The following is a 13,290-nucleotide window of genomic DNA, read 5'->3' on the forward strand; positions in this document are numbered from 1 at the left end:
CCTCTCCTTAGAGAATACAGTAATATCGTCTAGATAGACGACTACTGTTCTATTAATCAACCCTCTAAAAGCTATATCCATAGCTCTTTGGAATGTCGCTCCTGCATTTATAAGTCCGAAAGGCATTTTTCTGATACGCATATGTTCCCCATTTTGTTTTGAATGTGGTTTTAAGCTGGTCATCAGGATGAACCAGAACTTGGTTATATCCTGAGAAACCATGAAGAAAGGACATCAATTCAGAGCCTGCTACTGATTGGAGTATTTGCTCCATAGTAGGTAATGGGAAATTGTCTTTCAAGCTCGCTTTGTTCAAATTTCTGAAATCAATACAAATTAGAATGTCGCCATTTTTCTTTCTGACTGGCACCATATTAGAGACCCAGTTTGAGTGTCGGACAGGAAAAATAATCTTGGCTTTCAAGAGTTTGTTAAGTTCTGATTTTATCTGGCTCTCCAAATTTGGATGTATTTTTCTTAACTTCTGCTGAATCGGTTTCTGATCGGGAAGCATAGGAATGGTATGTTGGATAATGGATGTATCATAAGTCTTCAAATCATCATATTTCCAAGCAAAAACCTGTTTATTTTTCCTTAACAATTTAATAAATGCCTCCTTCTCTTCCAAGGAAAGTCCTAATCCTAAATTAATATTTTGAGGAGCATGCTCAGTACCTAGATTTATCAATTCAAACCTAAGGGTAGAACTTTGGAGCTTTGCATTAGCTACAGGTTTAAACCTGTCTTTGATATCATAAAGATCTTCGAGCTTTACCACTGGCTTAGGAATTGAATTTTCCTGAGGTGCTTCTTTCATTTGTAGATCATGGTCATTTTCCTCAATAATTTGATCGTCATAGGACTTTTCAGAAATTAGAAATTGTAAAATATCCTCATCATGGTTGAATACTCTCCAATTAGTGACATTGTCAGGAATTGAAGGCCTAAAAAGCAATTCTACGGAAAATCTATCTAGGATGTAGTCTTCAGAAGGTAGAAGCTTGGAAGCTACATTGGCTAGGAGATCGGCTGCCGAGTTTTGAGACCTGGGGATGGAGGAAATGTTGAATGCGGAAAAGTGCGAAGTAAGTTCTTGTACTAGCGATTGATAGTGCTTGAGGTGATTTGAAAGACAATGGATTGCATTCCTCACCTGTTTAACAATAATTTTAGAATCGCCGAATACTTTCAAATATTGCACTTTAAGACCGATCGCTTTATACAGTCCCTGGACTAAGGCTTCATATTCGGCTGTATTGTTAGTGCATTCAAATTCCAGCCTACAGGACAGCATTGTCTTTTCTCCTTGTGGACTAACCAAAATGCAACCTGCTCCTAAGCCCTCGTTGGACTTAGAGCCATCAAAATATAAAGACCAAAATAAAGAGGTATTAACAAATGTATTTACAGTTTTCTCAGCATCATTGAAACATCTAGACCTATTAGTTTGTGAAAAATTCTCAATCTGAGATGTAAAATGATTGACTGAAAAAGGAGATGGTTGGGCAAAAAAGTTGCCAAAGAATGACTCTGATGAATAATTCCCCAAAATGTTGTTGTTGAACGGTACGGGTTGGTTTTCTTGCTCAAATTCAGTCACTGTATGGGTCATATGTTTCTCTCGATCGATCCTTACTTGATTTGGCTTGCCCTTGTAGGGAAGCCACATATGTGACCAATCAGTGGAAATATACCCATGCAATTTTTCGGACCAATCCCTACTCAGAATTAAACCGTAAAATTCAGGTATATCGGCTATTAGGATGTCAATCCTTTGTACTACTTTGGGATCAGCAGACAACCTGATAGTTACGGAATTAATTTCTCCCACAACCTACACTTTGGTCCTGTCCAACTGTACAATATGGATAGCAGACTTCTGGGGTTCAATGTTCAGTTTAGAGCAAACTGAAGCTGGCATTATGTTAGATGATGCCCCTGAGTCAATTAAACAGTTGTGCAGGTTTCTGTTGTAAATCTCATAGGTTAGAAGGAAAGGTGGAGTATGAGAATTTGATCTATCGCTAATCAGAACTGAATTGGTAGCTTCAACCATACCGGGAGGAGGTTGGCCTGAATTATTAGCAGCTTTTGCACTGGGAAGAGGTGTAGAAGGAACAACATTCAATTCCTTAAGAAGTAATTTCTGCTGATGCTTTAATTTACTAAGCTCAAACATAGTAATGTTTGCTTTAGTTTTCTTCATGTCATCAACAATGTTATATTCCATTGAATCGGATACCACTAATGTTTTAGATGTTGAAGGAGTATTAGAAGTTGAAGGCTGGTTTTGGGGAACTGCTGCAGGTGATTTCTTTGCAGGTGTTTTTTCTTTGGTTGTAGCGGCACCTGCACTCCTCTTCTTTGATGATACCTGAACAGGTTCAGAAGTACTTTTGCTCCTAGTAGTGACCGGGAATGCCTCTTCTTCATTATCAGTATCGGAGTATAAAATCCCACATTCCATGACATTCTACTACTTCTTCTTCATCATCAATCGGTGCGATTGTTTCCTCTTCCTCTTCTTCTTCTTGCTCTGAGTCTGCATTAGATATGACATTTGGGGGCTTTGATTCATTTTTCTTATAAGTCCTAAAGGGTCTTTTGGTTGAGGTTTCGGCCACTTGTTTCTTTATTTCAACCATTTCATTTGATAAAGTTTTTAGGACTTTTTGTAAACCCTCCATGTCGTATGGGTCTTTTGGGGTTTTCTTTCTTGAGTCATCTTTGAAAGAGACTTTTTTGGCTTTTCTGTCTTCCAGAGCAGCTTTCTTCTCTAGAGCATTGATGCGCTTTTCCACAACAAGTGCTTCTCTCATGTTTTCAGCTAAGGTGGGTTTCCCAGCCCTGTCTACAAAAATGGCTATATTGGCAGGTAGGGCAGTGATATACCATTCGCTTCGAATTTGTTCACTTGGTTTGGAAGCTGTAGGGATTTTGTTCAGGAGTTTATTGAAGCGAGCATTAAATTCCTTAATTGGTTCTCTATGCTCTATTCTCAGATTGGAGAGATCGTTTATTAAAGTTGCCAAAGACCTATCATCTCCATATTTGGTAAGAAACTGCTCTTGGCAAGTATTCCAACTGGTAATGGAACCAGAGGGTAAAGAGAAATACCAAGATCCTGCTGATCCTTGCAAGGTGTAAGGGAAAAGTCTAACAACAACATCTTGTTCTGTTACTCCTTTCAAGTTGACTGCTAACATGAAATTATTGATGTGTTCCTCAGCTTGGGTTCCATCATCTGGATTAAACTTGGGTAGCCATTTTTCAGGATAATCTGGTAATGGATGCAATGGCGCAGGCATATTGACTGCACCAGGTCTGGTCCATGGATCTGCCATTGTAATAGCAACAGTGGTTGATACTACTGTTGGAATTCCATATGTATGGGAAGGAAATAATGCTGAGGAGTGGGTAAGTTGGGATGTTGAAGCTTCTAATCCCTGGTGAACAACAATATGTAATGGGGGAGTGGATGGTTGACTTTGCAGAGGGGAAGATGCAATGGAGGATATGGATGAAAGCTCTTCACTGTCAGATCCTTCAGTATTTTTCTTCGCCTTTTTCCTTTTGGGTAAAGGGAACTCAGTGGGTTCAATACCGAGCTTTTCGCTCTGAAGTCTGGTGAGAGGGTGAGGTAAATTAAACTGCGAAGTCGCACTGCTTTGTGATACCTCAGATTTCTGTGGTGAAATCGAGAAGCTCTGAAGTTTGTGGATAAGAGACTGGACTTCAGGTGATTCAAGACTTAATTGTTCTGGAGTATGATGGGTTTGAGCAGTGGTAGTTGATTCCTCTTCTTCTTGTTTGGATACTGGAGAACCAGCATGCGAACGAGAAGTCCGAGGGGATTCGGAGGGAGAATTACTCTTAGAATGGCTTGTAGATTTGGGTTTGTTTGCCATTCACAGTCAGGCCCTCCTTCTAGCGCCAAAAATGTTGATGCCTCGAAAATCGCTGCAACAACATCGGGGATAACCACCCGGTCCGGATCTTAGTACAGCTCCTTTTCCGTTTGGAATAGTGGCTCCGACTGGGGATAATGGGACCAGTTTCCCAAAAGTGGATAAACGGGATGAATGTATGATTTATAAACTAAGCTAGTGGTAAGCGAATAACTAAACTATTAACAAGAATACAAGAACTATGACCTATCCCGGGAATCTATTGAACTTTAAAGTGCAGCGTTTGATGGTCTGTGTCTAAAGACAGGCATATAGATGACTCCATCTATCAGACATAGATATTAATTCATTCAAGATTACTGTGCCTAAATAGTTAAGCCCAGCGATTACAGCGATATTACCACACTCATCATTTATATTATCGACATATACATGATTAAAAGGAAAGCATATCACAAAACATCCAATAGTGGTATGAATGTAGATCTGCTGTTACAGCGCATGCATATAATCAACAATTGCAAGGATAATCAAATAACAATTCACATAACAGGAATGAATTCAGACATAGATAGAAATACCATATGAGCTGCTTTGACACTCCCGATATCAATCGCTACTTGTAATTCTTTCTTCAACGCAGAAACATTCTTAACAAAGACAATAGTGCATAATTGCATAAAAAGCCTCCTTGTTGAATTAAGAAAAACTCGTCCAGTTTCATAAAAGAATATTGACTAAAGCACAATAGTGCAAACTTCAGTCTTTAATTCTGGTACAAAACTTTACGACCCTTTCCAAAACAATGAAAGGGTCTATAAATACTAAATTAATCTAAATATCTATTAAACTGAAATGCAACTAAATCGGAATCAATAAATTTTGATCCTATTTTCCTCAGCGATCTGGTAATTGGCGGCATGATTCATCAGGTAGGTTGCTTGCCTTTAAATCTGAGCTGACTTATCGCAAGCATTGGCTCTACTTCAGGAGGTTTGTTGAGGCGCGAACTGAGCTGGGCGGCATAGGTGGCATCCTGAATATCGGGAATTATATACCCGATCGCATCTGTTAGGCACTTAAGGGCGGCTCTCTGTGTATGTGGCTTTACCAGGAAGAGCCAATATGCTTCCATAGTTAAACTATTAATCCCAGCGATTAATCTCCCCTTTTCCTCTAAATCAAGATAGCATGATTGCTCCAATGTGTTTGTTGTTGTCAACTTTCCTGGTGTACATTGGGAAATCATGTTTAATAAGTAGAGAGTGTTGTTAACTAGTTCAACCAAATTGCTGGAAGTTGATTTACATCTTGAAGCTGCCCTCTCTGCTTTCATCATTTGAGACTGCCATTCTGTGAAAAGTATATCTTTATGTGTTTTTGAAATCTTGGGCAAATTTGCTGTTCTCCCTTGATCAGAATCTTGCCAGTCAAGAAATGCAGTTATGATCTCTTCGGCTTGATCTAATTCATTTCTGGCCTTTTCTACCTGCTGATTTATGGATGTCGTTTTACCACTGCTTTATGCCTCGGGCTGTAGAAAACATCCAGAGGAGGAATATCTTCTACCTGGAGAATGATTTGGTCGGAGGGGTCTTTTGGTATTACCTCAACATCCTTAGAAATGGGTGGGCCGCTGGTTCCACTTAGAACCTGAGGTGAAGTGATGTCCTACGTGTCGTTTGTTTTGGAAGTGTCTGTATCCTTGGAACATTCCAACCCACTGATGATAGAGTCAAATTGCTTCCACTCCTGGAGCAATTTAGGGTCAATATGAGTATCTATATTGACATCAATGGTGGTTTGTTTTTCCTTTTCAGCTTGGGACTCCTTCCGCACTTTTTCCTGCTCTCTCTTCTGATGTTCCTCTTGTTCTTTCTTTTGCCTTTCCTCTTGCTCTTTCTTTTGTTGTTCCTCTTTCTCTTTCCTCTATTTCTCCTCCTGTGCTCTCTTCTGCCTTTCTTCTTTTTCTTTTCTCTGCCTTTCCTCCTGTTCCTTCTTATGATCCTTTGTTACAACCGGAGGTTCCTTTGGCTGTTGCCGACCAGGCTCGCTTGATGATGTCGCCGGGGTTGTTGCTAGTAAATCTAGAGGCAAAGTTTGCAACCTCTGTTCTCTAAGCTTATTAAACTCAGTCAACCCTTCATCATTATATTTCATTCGAGCGAATTCTTTAGCCTGACCTATTGATTTGGCTGAAACGAACAGGTCGTCAAACGTATCTTCTTTATGCTCAAATTTTGTCAATTTGGCCTGTTCTAGTGCATTATAGGCAACTTTCTTTGGATCATATGGCCTATTTGGGATAGTCGCCAGAGTTAAGGACTGAATCTTTGTGGCTTCCTTTTCTGCATGTTTGAGATCATGCAGAGTATAGACACCACACCTCAAGGGAAAAGAGGGCCAGCCCCTCTTCTTTTCTTTCTTGAGAGTCTGTGTAACACTCTGAGTCGTAATCTGATAAGCGATTTCTCTTGCTAGCAGTTTATCGGGTATGTACAAAGGGAGAACATGTGGGTTGGCTTGGCTGCCGAAAACTCTTATGTAGGTAAATCTCTCCTCTCCAACCAACTCCCTACCGCTGTTATATCAAACGAAGCTTGATAGGAAATCTTGGGAATGGGTTTATCAAAAATAGAATAATAAATAGGCACCATAAAGCCATTGCAGATTTGGTATAGATGGTGCTTGTAAGAGGACTTCCATAATTTTTGATGGTATATGTGGATAGCCGTGGGATCTTGTGGCGTCCACCTCCAGCCGGGCACGGGAAATTCAGAATTGAAACATAATGTATCTAAAATATATGCACTGTAATAGAATGGGGGAATTTTCCTTTCAGAGATGACAGTCTGATTTCTAAAATCAAGCACAGCTTGTGCTAATTTGTCAGAAAGGATGGTGGCCCAATCCATAATTATACTGTTGCATGCTGCTTCCATTAGAGGAACCATTTCTATGGTAAAATTAGCAGAGTCATGCAATCCCCATAATCTACACATCATTATTCCAGCATAGCAATAAGGAGAAGCCAGAGAATCAACCGAGTACTTACCGGAAGATTCGTGTTTGTGCTTGGCCAGATTTTGTCTCCAATCCCGGATGGGTTCGGATTCAACTTCATTTTCATTTGCGAATTTCTCCAGGAACGCCTTATTATATATCTTCTCTGGCTCGGGAAAATGATACATTTGCCTTAGATCATCCGCCCTGAACGATCCGAAGATTCTTCCGTCTCTAGTGCTGAAAGTTCTATCCAAGATTGGGATTTCTTGAATCGCCCACCGCACTACGTCTGTGTATGGGAGAATTTGCTCCCTGGCCGCTATTCTGTGAAGGAAAGAGTCGGCTAAATCCTTGAGAGTACATTCAAACTTCCGAGTAGGATCCACAGTAGCTTCGACTATTGTCCTTGTTGGTTCTTCGGCTTCAATCAGGTTGTAGGTGCCTTGCCAAGTGACTCTGACGAGACCCGTACATGTAGTATCAGATATCAAGCCCTTCTTTTTATCCACGAGAGCTTGTCCTGCAGCTGGTGTAGCGGAAGCGCCTGTGGTCTTCTTGGATTTCTTCCCCATCTTGCTTGAGCTTTCTCCTTTGGATAAATTCTGCACAGAGGTGCAAATATACGTAACACAAAGAAATAGTAATGAAAACTTGCAAGTGATGAGAAATATTGACAAATGCGTAATAAGGGATTAGCTTTAAAAATGGGCGCAGACACAATCCATGGGAGGATCTTACAATTACATTAAATGGCCGTTTAAGACCTGCCACCCCTTAAATGCTCATTATACCATTATTCGGCCAAATGGCCCGTTTAAGCGTGCTGTGGACGTTTTGGCGGTTGAGCAGGGGTGAATGATTGCTTAAAAGATCAAGCTTTAAATATGAATGAATCATAATATCCCTCCATTTAACGGCTTTTTTGAAATCCGCACTATATCGTAATCGGGTGTCGGGAACACTTAAATCCTTACGTTGACAATTTTGTATCGCCAATTGCCGATAGCGAAATCGTATCGCATCGGGGTGAATGGGCATCATAATGTGCATAAATAGTGTATCGCCGATTGCCGATTGCGATATCGCATCGCATCGGGGGTATGACCTGGGCACCTTATTATTGTGCATGGGATACTGTCGATTGCCGATTGCGATATTCCATCGCATCGGGGTGAAAGAGTTGGGGTGTTTTAAGACTGTGTAAAGATTACCGCCGATAGCCGATCGCCGATTGCGCATCGCGTCGGGGCTAATGGCATGGGGCGCTTTAAAATGAGCATGGAGTTTTGTCGATTGCCGATTGTGATATCGCATTGGCGGAGACCAATGTGCCACCTATTTGTGTTTTCTATGCCATTGCGATATGCGATCTTGCGATCGCTTTATCGCAATGATAAAAGATTGTTTTATTTGACCAACAAGGGGTTTTTAAAAGGTTTTATATAATGTCTTCATTTGGTTTTGTGGACCTTTTTCAAATAATGAAGTATTGATACCAACTAACTTCTAAAGGGACCCATTTCATATATCGATTTAGTAAATAAATATGATATGAAATGGGGGGTTGTTGTAGGGCACAACAACATGACACATGTGGAAGCTTCCTCATCTATAATCGTTTGAAAAATATTATTTTTCTGGTAAGTAGACTTTATCTGGAAAGCCATATGATGAGGAAGTCTCTTTTTGACATTATGCATATCAAAAGTGAGAATTAAAGAATTATTTAGATCTACTACCCCCATTGCCGAAAGCAAAGCACTTCTCTGAGCTAGACATGACTGGAGTATCTCTAAAGCAAACATCGCGCATGGACTCTGAGCTATATCTTCTATAATGGAGTAGTTCTAGGCTGCCATAACATTAGGTTTAATAGTAGCACACTTGGCGGAACCTTTCGGTACCCAAGGTATAGACTCGACAGAGGGTCACTTAATATGAAGTAGATCCGTAGTTCCAGGAACAATTTTATCCTTGGATGTTTCAACTTCACCATAATCACGTGACCGTGTGGCCACATTGACATGAGAACCCATCATGAAAACATTTGAGGAATGGTCCCCCTCCTAGTTGCCCCCTGCAGAGGTACCAGGGTTTGAATTTATGCTAGCAAGTAACTGTTGCCCTTGGGGGAAAGGGTTGGTTAAGACAGCTTGGGAACTAGAAGGCCCTTGCTTCTCTAACAAGTGCTAAGCATCTTGAATTTTAGGGTTGAGATGAGTAAAATGGTCTCCACTGCATAACTTGCATGGAAACTTAACTTTCTTCTTAGACTCATTTGCACCCTCACCAGCACCATTGTCAGGATTGTTCGCATCACCCTTCCCATCCTGATTCTTCTTTTTACCTCATCCCTTATTCTTCCCATCGAAATTTTTATTTCCTTTGGGGTTAGAAGCTTGAACGACGTTTATGGAAGAAGGTTGAGGTGGAGTAGTAGATGGTGCAGCCTGATTGGGAGAAACAATTTGTATAATCAACTACTGCAATTGGCTCAGAAGGTTCACCACATTTGCATCAATCGATCTAACAATACCATTAGCATGTGGACCTGGCTTCGGTTTGGCTACATCAACCGTGGATCTAGGAGTGCCAGGAAATATCTTCTGAAGGGTCCCAGACTGAGAATATATCAGTTCTAACTGTTGGGCGTGAAAGATAGCCTGATCTTCGGAATAAACTCCGGACATAGAAATATCCTTGGAGATCTCGGGTTGTAATGATTTTAAAAACCATTTGAGATGGAATTTAGGTGGAATTTTGGCTTTGATGAGCCTCTTTCTCCGTCTCTATTCCTGAATATGATCAGAAATGTGAGTGGCCCTGTCCTGATGAAAATTGGATAGAAGTTTAGTTCTAGCTTCGTAACGGACATGCAACTGAAAATGGTTTAAGAAAATGTTCGCCAAATCAGCGGAAGATGTAAAGGTGCCCCCTGGAAACTCTATATACCACTTAGCCACATTACCAGTTAAGGTGCATTGAAATAGTCTCAACCTAATCGAGTCATCGATGAGGGAGTTTGATGAGCACCATAAATAGAATGTGGTTACATGGTCGCCCGGGTCTTCCCCACTCTTTCCTTCGAATTTTGGATATCTGACGGAAGTTTGGTTGGGACCGGAGGCCAAGCCAGATTGTATCTGATTGGATCGTTCGTTAATTTAGTCAAGTCTGGTAGATTGAGTGTGGCCAGAAACGGAAGTCTCGGAGGACCTTGGGGATTCCACCCAGATTGGGTGGGCTTCCCGAAAGTCTAAAAAGAATGGCCTGGATTTTGAAAGGCACCAAGTTGCCTAAAGTAACTAGTAGAACCTGCTGAACCAAAAGGTGATCCTTGTGGTCCAGCAAAACTCAGAGTTTGACCAACTCCAGCGAAAACACCTCTGTAACCTGCAAAGTTCCCCCCAACGAATTATTATAATGAGTGGAAAACCCTTGGTAAGGATTCCATGCATTAGCTAAGGGTGGAAAACTTAGAAATGAACTGACTAAGGAGTACGACATATTCCCTTGTTGTCTGAAAAACAGATTCCCAGCTCCTGTGCCACTAACTGCAGGATTATTCCAACCCTGAAAGGGATTGCTGCCTTGACTCGTGAAAGAAAAAGGCATAGATCCTATCGTCAGATTGGAATGTGGTATATGACCACTTCCAAAAGGAAAACCCTGAAAAGATGTTGATCCACTCATCATGGATGTGGAGGCAGTTAATGGTACACTTAATGGAACTGAAGGAATACCTAGAGAAGGCATACCAAAAGGGAAGAATCCAAAACTGGATGCATGTGCTTGGGAACTTCCACTCGTCGACGGAATGGAAGTAGACCCAAACAAGGATGTGCTAGCAGTAGACCCAAATAAAGATGTAGAAGGGATGGAAATGGTTCCTCCCCCTTGTACTGATATAGGTGTCTGCATACTTGTAGCACTTGTGGTGGATGCCATGCTCCTAGCAGTGGTCATCGAAGGGATGTGTGTGTGTGGACCTGGACTTGAAGGTCTATGTGTCAGAGTCCCAACGTATAACACTACGTCCAGATGATCAAAAGGTAGAGGAGAATTCAGAGCTGCTAATGGCTCTGAGAGTTCTTCTACCTCAATATTATCTTCCGACTAGAAGAGAACTCGAGAAAGAACTGGGGTGTTCCTCTCTGGCTCTGTGGTAGTACCAGGCCTATCTTGTACACTACTGCCCCCAAGCGGAGGATCAATCCCCAATGCATCGGCTGCCACTGGGTGAAACCCACTGGCAGTATCGCTCCTACACCTTCTAGAAGAAGGCTCTAGACTTGCAGGTGAAAGCCCACGAAGTCTTCAGGATCATCTAAGTGATCGGTCAACCACTTTGAATTATTTAATAAGATCTACTTAAAGACTCAAGAAACTGAAAGCTAGGCTGACTAAGAGCACTGAACACACACTAAAAATGTCCCTAAAAGAATTCAGCAGTCAAACAACTTCCAAATATTTCCGCTCTGGGTGATTAGGACTGGACACCAAAATACAAGAAAGTGAATAATAAGGGCCTTCCGAAAATAGAATGGGGTAATTATGCCCCAGGTCTACTAGCGAAGGTATTAGAGGAAGTCACACTGACCTCCAAACAACAGCCTTTGCCAGTGCAAGCCCCCAAGCTTCACAAGGGTGCCCTCCAGAAGTACAATTGAAAGTGATGCAACGTCAATCTCAGGTGCCATGGGATTCCCCTCCGCAGACACCTATGTAGATCCCTAGGATAGGAAACTAAAGATACCAACTCGTATCAGAAGCTGGGCAGAACAGTCATGAGGTAAGATCTAACAAGGAAGAGAGGGGGTATCTCTCATCCTTATCTTCAAAAACCCTCGTGCTTAACTCCCAGTCACGGAGCTTTCCTGGTCTCCCTAACGCTATTGGATTTTTACTCTCTATTCATACTTCTATGTTTGACAATTTGGAGTGACCTTTGAGAGTTTACTTTCCTCTCGCCTAATCCAAGACCCTAAATAACCTAAAACTTGTTGGTGTACTTATTGACAATATAAAAAGTTCTAGTTTATTTTATTAGCACTTGATTTTAAATGGCTATTCTTTTTAAGTCAAAGGGACAATACGAAAGTGAAATTGATGGTGTTCTTAGACGTAAAAGAAATTAATGAAAAACTAACTTATATGCAATGCACTTGTTTGTTCTTCGATGAAAAGAAACTTCTACTTGGGTTCTAAGAAACTTCTATTAAAGAAATAAACCTTTTTTTCTTTTCTTGAAACAGACTTCACACTCACAAAAACTAAAAAACTATTGATGCTCTCATAATGCGAACTACCCTAATGCAAGGTGTACATGATGATGCAAAAATTCTAGATTACTCTAAAAAGAAAATGAAAGTAATTTATTTTATAATCCAACTTAAGTGTTTTGAAAGGAATGAAAATTTTGAACACAAAATCTTTCCCAAAACAAGAAGGACTAAACACAAAGATCTCAAATCACTCTCAAAATCCAAAAGAAACCAAACACAAATTTAGTAAAGAAAGCTAAAACGATGTTTTTGAAGGACTTTTCTTTTTCAAAAAAGCAATAAAAGCAACTTTTCAAAAGTACTCAAAATACTACCAAAGACTCAAAGATCGAAAGCAAGCTACCAGGAAACTTTGCAAGTTTGTCAATTCTACACGAATGAAAACTTAACAAAAATAAATGTTTCAAGATGCACTACATGATCCCGAAAGTAGCAAAAAGAGGTTGAAGACACCGATCAAGAAATAAGGAAAAGTACACTTTCAAATTTTTCAACAACGACTTTCGAAAAGCAAGAAGAAGTGAATGGCCACAACCTTAACGGGAAGCAAAGCAAGCAAACCATAAAAAGGAAGTTTGACACAAAGATTGCAAGCAATCTTTTGTTCCAGAAAACCAGAATAATCAAGAGCCTCTACAAGAAGCCTTGTGTGTTCAAACACAAATGATAACACTCACTATAAAGCAAACCGAGACCAAAAACTCTTCAAAGTAGGAGAAAACTTGAAAGGAAATTTAAGGAAATTAAGGAAATTTAATTTTTTAAAGTGTTTTAAGACATATGCGCAAGTTGGGTATAGATTGACCCACGTGTACACGCATTTAATACAGGGAAAAGTCACGTACAGGGGGTAAAACACTATTTTTTGAATATTTGGACCAAGTCTGGAAGGAGGGGTTTCCCTAGGCCATAAACCAAGCATCACAAGTACATAAGGTGGTATTTGGAGCTATAACAACCTCAACATTAACCATTGACTATGAGGTTTAACTAATAAATTCGAAGGACATTCTAAGTTAAACTTTGACAGTTTGTTGATGCTTTCGACCTTCTTCTTTGATAATTCCTACCATGTCTTGGTCAATAATTTA

The sequence above is a fragment of the Pinus tabuliformis genome, chromosome 3_2 (assembly GCF_031772625.1).
Source record: "Pinus tabuliformis cultivar Carrire ecotype Pingquan chromosome 3_2, CPIR1, whole genome shotgun sequence".
Classification (NCBI taxonomy): domain Eukaryota; kingdom Viridiplantae; phylum Streptophyta; class Pinopsida; order Pinales; family Pinaceae; genus Pinus; species Pinus tabuliformis.